Source organism: Bos taurus, chromosome X (genome assembly GCF_002263795.3).
Source record: "Bos taurus isolate L1 Dominette 01449 registration number 42190680 breed Hereford chromosome X, ARS-UCD2.0, whole genome shotgun sequence".
NCBI classification, from domain to species: domain Eukaryota; kingdom Metazoa; phylum Chordata; class Mammalia; order Artiodactyla; family Bovidae; genus Bos; species Bos taurus.
Window position 1 is genome coordinate 35,160,620 of NC_037357.1, and position 12,822 is coordinate 35,173,441.

The following is a 12,822-nucleotide window of genomic DNA, read 5'->3' on the forward strand; positions in this document are numbered from 1 at the left end:
GCACAGAATGGAAGACTCCACTTTTGGAGCCACTGGAAGGAAGGTCTCAGGCCGGGAAGACTGAAGGTGGTGGACCTCATTGAGGAGCACCGAGGACCAAAATGCTCTGGGCCCCCACCTGTTTGGGGAAAGTGTGACCACCAGGGAACCATGGGCTCTGCACACCCCTGGGGACTTGTCAGAAAGTGGGGGTCCACCAAAAAACTGATTCTGTTTCACAAGCCCCGCCTTTGGTTCTGAACCACTGAAGTGGTCTCCCAGCAGGTCAGTGAGTCCAGCTAGAACCTCACCTCAGCCCCTGTAAGGCTGAACATGCCCACCTCACCATCCTGTTTTCTTTCCTGCCATCATAGCCTTGGAGCACACATCCCTAAAATGACCCCTGGGTAACTGACCCAGTCTGTGCCTCTCCCCCTTGGCACCTCTGTCTGCAGAATCAGGCCTGAGGGAAGGCCCTTGTTTCCAACCTTGGGAACAGCTACAGACACAGTGCTGCATGTCCATTGGGGAGCTCTCTCATTTCAGGCCTTCTCTCCTCCCCAGCTGGGCTGACCTAGTTCTGCCCCTGGCCCATCCACACCTGGGTCAGATACTGGGACGGCTGAGCTGATCTGTCTGCCTGCTTTGGTCCAGACTCTACACCCATCCAGGTGTCCTCCCCTAAAACAGATCTACACTCTGCCTCTCTTCTGCCAAAAACACTTTAGTGGGGCCCAGTTTTCTCCTTCAGAGAAGGCAATGGCACCCCACTCCAGTACTCTTGCCTGGAAAATCCCACGGATGGAGGAGCCTGGTGGGCTGCAGTCCATGGCGTCGCTAAGAGTCGGGCACGACTGAGCGATTTCACTTTCACTTTCCACTTTCATGCATTGGAAGAGGAAATGGCAACCCACTCCAGTATTCTTGCCTGGAGAATCCCAGGGACGGGAGAGCCTGGTGGGCTGCTGTCTACGGGGTTGCACAGAGTCGGACACGACTGAAGCGACTTAGCAGCAGCAGCAGTTTTCTCCTGAATCCATTCTGCGGCCTATCCATAACAGCCTGTGCCCAGCCCATCTTGCCAGCTTTTCCCCCTGGTTGACACCTGCCATGCTCCAGCCAACCTTCTCTGCCCCTGTCATGCATGCTACCCTGATTCTCCTGACTGGAAATTGTCTTTCCTCTGGTCTCCCCACCCAGGCCAGGAGCTCCTTGCAGGCAGAGCTAACCAGTTGTCCCCACAGTGGAGAGCGGAGCTCAGGAGACAGGTCACCACCTGCCTGGCCTGGCATCCTAGAATAACAGCTGCAAGCAAAGGAAGCATCCCAAGGAATGGAGAGCAGGGCAGCCAGTGGGCCTAGTTGGAGCAGAGGTTCCAGGCCTGGCATTCTTGTGTGGATTCAGGATGTCTTGTGAACCCCATAAATTGGAAGCAGGCTTTGGGGCATCTGTGAGTGTGTGTCTTTTGGCAGGTGAGGCACATAGCCATCATCAGCTTTTCAAGCATGACTGTGGCCCAACACAGAATTCAAGCCAGTGGGGATGGGGGCCAGCAGCTGCAGAGAAGCCTGATTTGGACGGAGGGTCCAAAGGGGACAAGCCAAGGGGGCAGAGGCCAGAGTGTGTGCCTGGGATGGGGGCTGCCTATGGCCAGCTCCTCCGTCTGTGGGGTCCCTGACTCCAAACCAGGGAAGGACTGGAACCAAGGCAGAGGCTGGCTCAGCAGACAGTGCAGCAATGGTTCAGGCCTTTGACCACAACCCTCCAAACTATGGTGTGCATTTCTACCCACTGACAGGAGCTCTCGGCCTCCTCTCTGCTTGCTGGGTGAGACAGCCTGGTGTTAGAAGCTCTCCCTTCTACTGAACCGAAATGCCTCTCTCTGTGACCTCCCTCACCTTCCATCCCTCCACCAACTCCAGCAAGTTAGGCTTGCAGCTCCTTGTGCTCCTGAGCACCACTCTCCCCTGCAGAACTGGGCCTGCAGCCTCTGCTTTCAACCCTCACCTCCAACATCGTTTTCTCCCCCATGAAGATGTCTCTCTTCTGGCTTCCCACAGAGCCTGCCCTACATGCCATCTAAGCCCTTCCTCAATCATACAGCACTCATGGGCTTAGCTGCCCATTCTCTTCTGAGCCAGGGGCCAGGGGCTTTTGATGCATTTCTCTGTCCCTGAAGTCCTGGGTGGTGCTTACTCCTGAGAAAAGTGAAAGTCACTCAGTCGAGTCCGACTGTTTGTATAGTCCATGGAATACTCCAGGCCAGAATACTGGAGTGGGTAGCCTGTCCCTTCTCCAGGGAATCTTCCCGACCCAGGAATCAAACCGGGGTCTCCTGACTGCAGGCAGATTCTTTACCAACTGAGCTATGAGGGAAGCATAGCTGAGAATGTGATCAGTAATTGTCACTAGACCCATGGGCATTGAGAGGAGAAAGGCTAGGTAATAGCCACATTGACCACCTGGGGGAGCCTCAGGCAAGTGCACTGAGCATTGCTCCTAGTTCCCCAGGCCAGCGCACCCAATGTTACACCGTAGATCAAGGGACAGAGGTTCTCATCTCAGGCTTTCCAAAGTGAAGGGCCCAATGAACACAAATAGATGTTTAGGAATGGAGACACTACAACCTTCCATCACCAGCATCCACCTCTTTTCACAAGCATTGCCTAGTTGATGGTCTCAGAAGACTCCAAATTAGACTTCCCTTTGTTGGGCCTGACTCTCACTCAGCCCCAGTTGTTTTCACATTAGCTCCTTCAGCCCAGAGAACTTTCTAGCGGGACCTAAGTAGGGGAGAAAAGGAGAGAAGAGTGTCCCTCCTTTTGTCTTATACTGCAGCATATCTCCCAACTCTTGCAAGATACCTTGTCTAGCAGGTACTAGGAGATGCAAAAGCCATTGGCTTTCTTCTCCATGGGGTGGGGGTGGGGTGGCAGGGGTTGGGGACCATCAATTCAGAAACTATTAACAGACTCCCTGCTAAGTCCAAAGGGATACACAATTGACCAAGACAGCCCTTACTCAGAGTCCCACAGACAAAGTAACAACTCAAATGCTCCTTTCCTCAAGAGCAGAGGTCTGCAAACTGTGAAGTCAGGGTCAAGTCTTGCTTGTTGTCTGCTTTGGTCAATACAGTTTTCTTGGTACACGGCTACGTTCATTCATTTACATATTGTGGCTTGAAACAATGCAAACTTATTCTCTTAGGGACTAGAAGTCAGAAGTTCCACATCAGTTACACTGAAGCAAAGTCGAAGTGCCAACAGGATGGTTGCTTTTGGAGGCTCTAGGGGGAAAATCTATTCTCTTGCCTGTTTCAGCTTCCAGTGGCTGCCTGTAAGCCTTGACTTGTAGCTGGTTCCTCCATCTTCAAAGTGGAGGTCTCTGCTTCCATTGCCCATCTCTTTCTCCCCAACATGTAGACATCTTTGGGAGCCATCAATCAACCTATCACAGTAGCTAATGAGGTACATGGGATTCTGAAAAGGATTACTGTGGCCTGATGGTCACTGGGGCAGGAGTGTCCTGGTCCTCTAAGGTTTGCCAAAACCAGTCAAGCGTGAAGTTCTATCTGAATGCAAGGACAAGACAGTGAGACAACTCACTTAAGCAGTGGCCAGGGGGAGTTGAAGCCCTGTGGGTAGATGCACGCAGAGGGTGCTGAGCAGGCCACTGAGGCAGGCCCTGGTATGTGGCAGGCCTCCATCTGGAAGAGGGGGCCAAAGGGCAGACAAGTCCTGGCAGGCTCAGCAGCCATGAATCCAGGGTGGGGCAGCTCCCACAGAGCTTGGAGAGGCGAGGCCCTGGGTAAAGTGCCAAAGGGCTGCCTACCTAATGCTCTAACCTGCCTCTGATGGGCCAAGGGCTTTGAGTAGACTGCTAGATCCCTGGAGCCCTGTATGCCAAATACTATTCAGATCATTCACTGGGCTGGTTTTGCACCAAGTGATGGTTGTCAAACCTGTACAGAGGTCACTAGTATGATGGCACGGGCTTAGAAGGTGCTGGGAAATGTGGGTGGATCTGTAGGGTGGGTTCAGAAAGGCCTGAGAATCCAATGTCCCAGGTGAACAAGTCTTTGTTCAGCACTGCCTCCAGGCCCAGGACTAGGCCTCTGATCCTGGGGCTGTGCCTCATGTCCCAGTAGGGGAGGGGCTGGGATTTGGACATGTTCTCTGTGCCCTTTTGGGGGCTGGGATTAGTATTCAGGAGAGAGAAGCTCAGAGGCTGAGCTAAGGCCATGCAGCCAAAGGCCATCTAGCCACAGTGAACTGAAGGGGCTCCCAATATGAGCCCCGGTGGTACCGAGACCAAGCCTGTAGAGACTTGGCCCTGCAAGAGAGGCAGGGACGAGCCCCAAGGTCCTATGGCTCTGAGATGGGAGATGGCACACTGTGCCACTGCAGCTCAAGGGCTCCAGAGGTCCCTGTCCTGTTAACACAACTGTCAGATTACTCCCTTTTCCAAATCCAGTTCTGGCTCAGACCGCTGGATGTTGAGTGGTTGTTTTCAGTGTGGGGGTCCCAAGAGAACTTCTGACATCTACAGCCAGGTATCATTAGAGGGACTCTCCCTGGAATGCCTCCTGTCCCCTTTGCTGGCAAACTCCTACACGTCTCTTTGGGCCAGCAGCCTGGCCAATTGAAGCTCGCCCTGTGCCTGCTTCCTCCACCAATGGCTCTAGCCCAAGATTCCTGGCTCTTCTCTCTGTGTCCCCCTAGACTAAAGAGTCCTCCAAGTCAGGGCCTGCTCAGAAGCTCCCTGTGACCCCTGCCGTGCCAGCCCCATGGAGCCTACCTCTCCCCACCTCAGCATGAGTGCTCCATAGAGCTGAGCTAAATGGAACTGAAGGGGAGGCAGAAACTTCCTGGGGTATCAGGCAGAGGAGGCCTCTGCTGTAGGAGGCCACTGGCATGAAAACTGAGCAACACAGTAATGAGAAAACAGGCATGATCCAGGGCTGAGGGAATTCTCCAGGACCATGTTCCATGAATCCTAGTTGGCCTAGGACTGCCTGGGAAGAGCCAGGCTCTGTGTAGCAGTCTTCTGGGGCCAGAGCCAAACTCCAGCATCCAGTTGGCCAAGCTTTCTCCTCCAGGGTCTGTAACTGAGTGAGGGCACCTAGGTCAGCCCCTTCATTGCTCAGATAAGGGGCCAACACTCAGGGATGGCTGAGATTGGTCTAAGAAGAAAAGCCTATTCATGAAAGAATACCTATTACAATGATAATCCCCTCGTAGAGTCTTCTGTCCAGCTCCTTGTAGAAGCCTGTGCTGAGGGAAGTAGCAAGGGAGGGAAAGTCACAAGAATGGAGCACTCAAGGGCCACTGTGTTCCTCCCTAACCTCCAGTAACTCTGAACATGACCTGACATGGCAATAGGGTCTCGGTAGAGCAGGTTGAGATGAGGGCATTCAGGGGGACCCTAATGCAATAAGATGAGGCCCTAATGAGGAGAGGAGAGACACAGACTGCCATGTGGATATGGAGGCAGAGGGTGGGAGGGATGCAGCCACAAGTCAAGGAAAGCCTGGGGCCACCAGAAGCTGGAAGACGTGGGAAGGATTCTCTCCAAGAGGTTTCTGAAGGAGCATGGCCCAGCACATACCTTAATGTCAGATTTCTAGCCTCCAGAACTTTGAGAAGATAAATGTCTGTTGTTTTAAGCTCCCCTCTTACTCCCACCATGGTGGCACTTTATTGTGGCAGCTTCAGAACACTCATACAAACACTTTGACACCTGTATCCTAGTAGCCTCACAGCCAGTCAGGGGCAGAAACCTGGCCCATCTTCCCATTCCAGTGTCCATGCCCCTGGTGCTGCCTCTCAGCTCACTGCTTCCACCCCAGTCGTGAATAAACAGTGCTCTTCAGCTTCAAAGCACTCCGGACATACTAATTAACTCTTGGATAATTGGATGGAATAACGTGAAGCTGTAGTGACATCATCTCCATTGTGTGCCCAGATCTAGCCACAAGCGAAGTCTGGTGACTGCTGAGCTATGAGCTTCATCTTGTGGTAACATGTTGTGCCTTTCACAACCATCCCCAGAGCAGCAGTCTGGGAGGCCCCATTCCCCACTCAGCTCCACGGGCTTCAGAAAATGGCCAGCCGTGAGCACGCTTAGCCAATCAAGCACAGATGACCTTAATGGTTTCTGTGATTAAGCATGTGTGTGTGCGTGTGTGTGTGTGTGTGTGTGTGTCTGTGTGTGTCTGTGTCTGTGTCTGTGTCTGTGAGGGAGAGGGAGAGAGAACCACACAGCCCTGAAATTGTCTTACATTCTGCAGACACTCACATGTACCTTCAAGTATCCCACAGGATGGCCCTGTGGGCCTCTGTGACCCTCAGGGCCTATGCACCTCCTGACTTCTAGAGCCCAAAGAGAATTCCCCTGACCTTTATATTCACAACCTCAGCGGCAAGCAGTACTTGAGCTGGGCAAGTAGCTGCTTGTGAGGCTGCGAGTCAGGAGCCTATCCCAAGTCACAGTGGGGAGAAACTCAGACCAAGGCCCACTGGACACAAGGAGTGGTAGGGCTGGCACTGTCCCCACTGCACTGGGGGCCCCGAGGACTAGACGGTGGGCATACTATGATACATGGAGTCCAGGATAGGATTGGAGTCCTAATTTAGACTCTACCATGGATTAACCAGGTCTCCTTGACTCTATGCAGACTCCCTTTCATTCCCCACCCAACAACCAGGGGCTCTGTGCACCAGGTGGGTCTGCTCTTGCCAGTCCCTCACGTGTGTATCCCAATGGGTGCCCTGTGACACCATCAGTGTAAAAAAAATAAAAAGCTGATGCTGTCCAATAACAAAGAAAGGAAGGCCATTCCTGCTTAATTATCTTCCAATCCTTCAGATTATTTAAAAAAAAAATAAGAAAACCCAAAACTCCAAGTTTGGTGCCCTTGTGTTTTTCTTACTTTGTATAGAAGTGAAATAGACCCTAAAATGAATGTGTAGATCATACGTAAATATGCAGCTTGATGTCAGCTCACATAGAGAACATTATCTGCGCAAAAGCACCCAGGTCAAGAAACAGAATCTGGCCAGCACCCCAGAAGCCTGTCTGCCAGGTCCCCTCCTAGTCACTACCTCCCTGAGGGGAACCCCTCTCTTGCTATCTAGTAGCAGACATTAGGTTTTCCCATTTTTATGTTTGACATAAATGAAACCACACAGTATGTGCTCTTACATGTCTGGCTTCTCTCACTCTTCTCCTTGTGTCCTCACATGATCTTCCTTCTGTGTGTGTCTGGTCCTCATCTCCTCTTCTTTTAAGAAGACATATTGGACTAGGACCCTCTGTAACTACCTCATTTTTCCTTAATTATTTCTGTAAAGATCCTCTCACCAAATACTGCATTCACACTCTGTAAAATTTTAAAGATAAAACTACATGCAAATGAAGAACTTCTGTTCATCAGGACACACCGTTGTTTCGTGTGGTGGTCAGTCTCATTAGTTCTCAGGAAACACAAATTAAAACTATGAGATCTAGGAGATCCAACCAATCAATCCTAAAGGAAATCAGTCCTGAATATTCATAGGAAGGACTGATGCTGAAGCTGAAGATCCAATCTGGTGTGCTGCAGTCCATGGGGTCGCAAAGAGTTGGACATAACTGAGTGACTGAACTGAACTGATCTAGAATTTTTATAAAACAGAATGCCAAATGTTGTCAAGGATGTGACGGCAACTAGAACTCTCATGCATGGCTGGAGGGAGGCTTGATGGGTACAAGAACTTTAGAAGACTATTTGACCTTGTCTACTAAAGTTGAATATGTATATTTCTCTGACCCTTATCGAAGCTGGGAGTAGGGGCCAGGGAAAGAGGATATAAAAGTATATCCCAACCACTATCAAGGGCTATGAGTTGAATAATGTTACTCCCAAATTCCTATCTTGACATTTTCACCCACATCCTGTTTGGAAATGAAGCAACATGCTTCTATATAACTATAGGTCAAAATATCATAATAGAAAGTTCAAAATATATTGAATGTTTTGATAGAGAAAATACTATATATCAAAATTTGTGGGATACAGTCAAGGTTGTGCTTAGGGGAAAATATTAGCCACAAATGTGTGTGGTTATAAAAGAAAAGGCTAACATTAATGAGCTAAGTATCCCTCTCAAGAAATTAGAAAAAGAAGAGGAAAATAACTGCCCCCACCAAAAAATGAATGAATGAAGATACAGAAATTAATGAAAAAGAAAATCAATACAGAGGGTGAACAAAACCAATATTTTATTGTTTGAAAAGTAGCAAAACTTCGGTGAGATTAATCAAGAAAGAAGAAAGGTACAGGAATGGAATAGAGACTAATTATAAATGCTATGAACTTTAAATGATAATAAGAAGTTATGAGCAAAAACAGAAACTTTGAAATAAAATACAATTCATAGAAATAATGCAACTTAGAAAAGTCCAAATAGTCTTATAACTGTTTAACAATGGGATGAGCATTTAAAAGTTCCCCCACCCCATGATGGCTGATTTTATGTGCCAACTTGACTAGGCTATAGTACCCTGTTACTCAGTCACCCTTTTAGTTGTTGCTGTGAATGTATTTTATAAATGTGATTAAAGCCCATAATCAATAGACTTTAAAGGAGATTATCCTGGATAATCTGGGTGGGCCTGATTCAATCCATTGAAAACCCCTAAGAGCAGAGCTTCAGCTCCTGCCAGAAAGTTCTAGCCTGTCCTTCCTCACAGCCTGTGCTACAGATTCTAGGCTTCCTAGCCAGCCCTCAATTCCTGACACTACATCTCTTTATACATCTCCTACTGATTCTGGTTGAACCCTGACTGATACACTAGCCCCTCCCCAACACAAAACTTGCAGGCAAAGATGATTTCAGTAGTGAACTCTATCAACCATCCAAAGAAATGATTCCAGTCTGACAAAAACAATACTTTCCAGACACTAGGAAAAGAAGGACGACTCCCTAATAATAGAATGGAAAAGGAAAATAAACTAATTCTGCTTACAATAAACACACAGACACACCCATACACAGTCAGCAAAATATTAGCCAAGTGACCATAGTCAAAGAATCCTATATCCTGACCAAGCATGCTGGCATCTTACAGGGACAACTCATATGTCTGTAAATGATGAAATTCAATTTGAGGAGTAAACAGCACACCAACAGTCAAACTTTCTAATGAAATGAATTCGAAATCAATGCACATCCTTCAGTGACCTTCATGCCCCAGGACCTAAGCCTGACGAGCTGGCCTGGATCACTTCCTGAGATTTCCCCAGGCCACCTGCACACCTGCCTTGGGAGCCGCTGTTCTCAGTCTTTGGAGCACACCCGAGTCTCTGGAGTTATTTGTTAAAAATGTGAATTGTCAGATCTCATCTCTAAGCTAAAAATTAGGAGCTCTGCATATGGTTCCCTGCAGCTCTAGATAGGCTCCTCTCAAGACAAACTTTGAGCCCTCATAGCTCAGTTAGTAAAAAATCCGCCTGCAATGCAGGAGACCCTGGTTCCATTCCTGGGTGGGGAAGATCCGCTGGAGAAGGGATAGGCTACCCACTCCAGTGCCCTTGGGCTTCCCTTGTGGCTCAGCTGGTAAAGAATCCACTTGCAATGCAGGAGACCTGGGTTCAATCCCTGGATTGGGAAGATCCCCTGGAGAAGTGAAAGGCTATCCACTCCAGTGTTTTGACCTGGAGAATCCCATGGACTCTGTAGTCCTTGTGGTCGCAAAGAGTCAGACACGACTGAGCGACTTTCACTTTCACTGAGAGGAGAAGTAGAATCTGTCAAATATCAAGTTGCGTCCACACGTGTGTACTGTGCCTTTGATTGCTTCCAGAGCCAGGCAGCTGTATCTCCTGGGGTAACGTCTTTGGATCCAGCAGACACTTTCCTGAAGGGTTCTAGCTGCCTCAGATTGCTGTCCAGAGTCAGCCACTCGTCACCTGTGTGGCCTTGGCCAAATGACCTAAGTGTCCTGGGCCATAGCCTAAAGGGGGCGGAAAGGGTCACAGCTCCTCTGACCTTCAGGCGAGACACCTAATGTGTGCTGGCAGCAGTCAGTGGGGAATGAGGGTGGGCATTTTTCAGGCAACCTAGGGGCCAGGGCAGAAGCTCTGCCCTGCTCAGACCCACAAGGAGCTGCCCCCTCACCAAACACAGACACCCATGGAGAACTTGGCTGGAGGCTGGTGCCCAAATTCAAGTCACTCCCTGATCTTTCTAGAAATATCCTGCTAAGAGTCAAACACATGCTTTCTTTCAAATGTGGCATTTTGCACTGATGTTTAAACTCTGGCATAAGTAGCAGGTTGCATTAGCTTCATATATTTACAAGCTTCATGATTCAGATAATTTAATTTTGGCCAAAGGAAGAAAGCCCCCTTAGAAACTGACAGAAAGAAGGGAGGTAAGACCCCCAAGGGAATTTCTTTTCCCCAGTCTGAACCCAGTGAGGTGGTAGATGTGCAAGTTAGGAGTTCAGGCCCTGGAGACAACCCAGGCTCAAATCCCAGCTCCCACACTCACTAGCTGTGCAAACTTGGACCTCAGTCTCCTCATCTGTAAAATGGGGATAATCATAGTATTGTCCTCAGAGGGCAGGTTTCAAAAGTGTCTCCTTTCTGGTTATTGAAATGTCAATCTCAAACTGGATTTGACTCTCCCCTCCCTGCCTCCCACCCAGTGCAGCCTCCCCGAGACTATGGCTGCTCTTAGACCCTCCTGCCACTGTATTGTATTCAGGAAAATTAAGGGACACTGGCTCTTTCATGGAGGGGGGAGGTGTTGTGAGCTCTTTTAAGGGTTCTTTGGGAGCATGTCCACTGCCAGTCCCCTGTCATGGATGGGCAGGCAAGCCCCTGCTATTTCTTTCCCCAAGAGGGGAGAGGAGTAGGGGTGGGGAGGGGCTGTGGCAGTGGCTGGTGATAATGACAAGGCCTGTATGTACCTTTTGTACATGACAGTGGAGGGTACCTGGCTCCCACAGCTGGCGGATGCCCCTAGACTGTGAGGGCCCTTAATGCCTCACATTTCATTGTCTGCCGGGGGTAGAAGAGCTCAAGCTCTTAGTGGGAACAAATCAGTCGTGTGCAGACAGCCCTGGAAGCAAGCAGGAGAGAGCCGCAGGCATCCTGTTCCCCTCTGCTCTGGCTATCTTGCTTATTCTGCTCCTGGCCACTAGATGAGCCTTGACAAATGTGACTGCTGATGCCTGATCTCTGACCCTTTCTTCACAGGCTCTTTACTCATGGGACCTCCCTTTTGGTTAAGCTGAGCAGGGCTCCTCACTGGCCTCCGTTAGTCTACACCCAACCCTTCCTATGCTGCCAGAGGATGCAATGTTCTCTGTGGCCTCCAGTGGCCATTGTGAGCTACCTCTGCCCCCACATGCTTGGACTCCACCCTGCACAGTCCCTCTGAGCCCCAGCCCCGTACTATCCCATGTCAGTTTGTTTCCTCCACTTGGCTGCCACACAGGCCCTCAGTCTCACTACCTCCCAAACAAGTTTCATTCCCTGACCCTCAGAAGGGCACTCCTGAAGAGTGATTCCTACCCCAACTTCCTTCCTCAGTTGTTTCATGAGGCTTCTCTAATTCTTGAATAAACGATGTGTGCAAGTAACTGAAGCAAGTGGGCAGCCTCTCTGTGTCTCTCTCATTCCCAACCCAAGCTCCCTCTGGGCTCAGCCCATTTCTTCTTCTAATGTCAGTAAACACCTGCCCCTCTCTTTGTGGATGAACCCAACAGTTCAACTCCTCTGAACACTGGGAGGACAGGGCTGGTTAGGGGCCTCCCTTGATGAAGCTGGGAGTGAGGCCAGGGGAAGATCAGATGAAATCTATCCCAGCCACATAGGAATGTTTTGGCTGCTGCAACAAACCTGCATCAAAGTGGCCACAAGATGAGCTAATAGAAGATGGACAAACGTGACTCCACGTTTACTTAGCTTTATGTGGAGTCTTGATTTCATAGGGAGGGCAGCCTGCCCACGCCATTTCCCTGATCTCTGCCTCTCCTCCCCCAGTTCCTGGACCAGGAGCCCCCCTCCCAGCCCCCTCTCCACTGCATCCCCACATTATGGTTGATTCCTGGCATTTGAGATTCTTATCTGTTCCTTCTATTATTCTGGAACACAGGCTCCCCCGTCTTCCTCCCCCACCTATTCCCCTAGGGGAATATCATAGAAGAATAAAGACATTCATCTTGGAAAAACTGTGAGTCCAACTTTTACCTCTAGGGAACAAACTTCAAAGAACCTTGATGATGGTGCCATTTTATTGACAGGAGATTTCCTATTTCCTTCCCTTTCTCCCTCTGTCGCTTTTTTTCCAAATACCCACAGAGCAGCCCATGTCCCTTGTGGGTGCCTCCAGGGGCCCAGACCTGTGACCCAAAGGAGCTCTCTACCACCCCAGGGAGACGTGATATCACCTGCTGCCTCTGCCTCCTCCTTACTTGAGGTCAGGCTTCCCTCCAGTCATCTTCCCAGGACCATCTCTTTCACTTCCCCCCTCCTGCCCCCTGCCCCGGCAACGCTCTGCCCCCTCCCCACTGGCTCCCACACCATCCCAGTGGATCTTCCTCCCTCCAGCTCTAGTTCTCGCCTCAGGACCCAGTGACTTGTTAAGCCTCTTAGGCAGCTTTGTCCTCCCCTGAAGCCTGTCCTGTATCACAGGGAGAGGGCGGGGGAAGAGGCTCAGGGAGCACCTTCTGGGATGAACTCATACAGAGACTTTTAAGAGGTAACTTTTTATTTTTTTAATTTACTTTTAATTGGAGAAAAATTGTTTTACAATGTTGTGTTGGTTTCTGCTACACAACAACACAAATCAG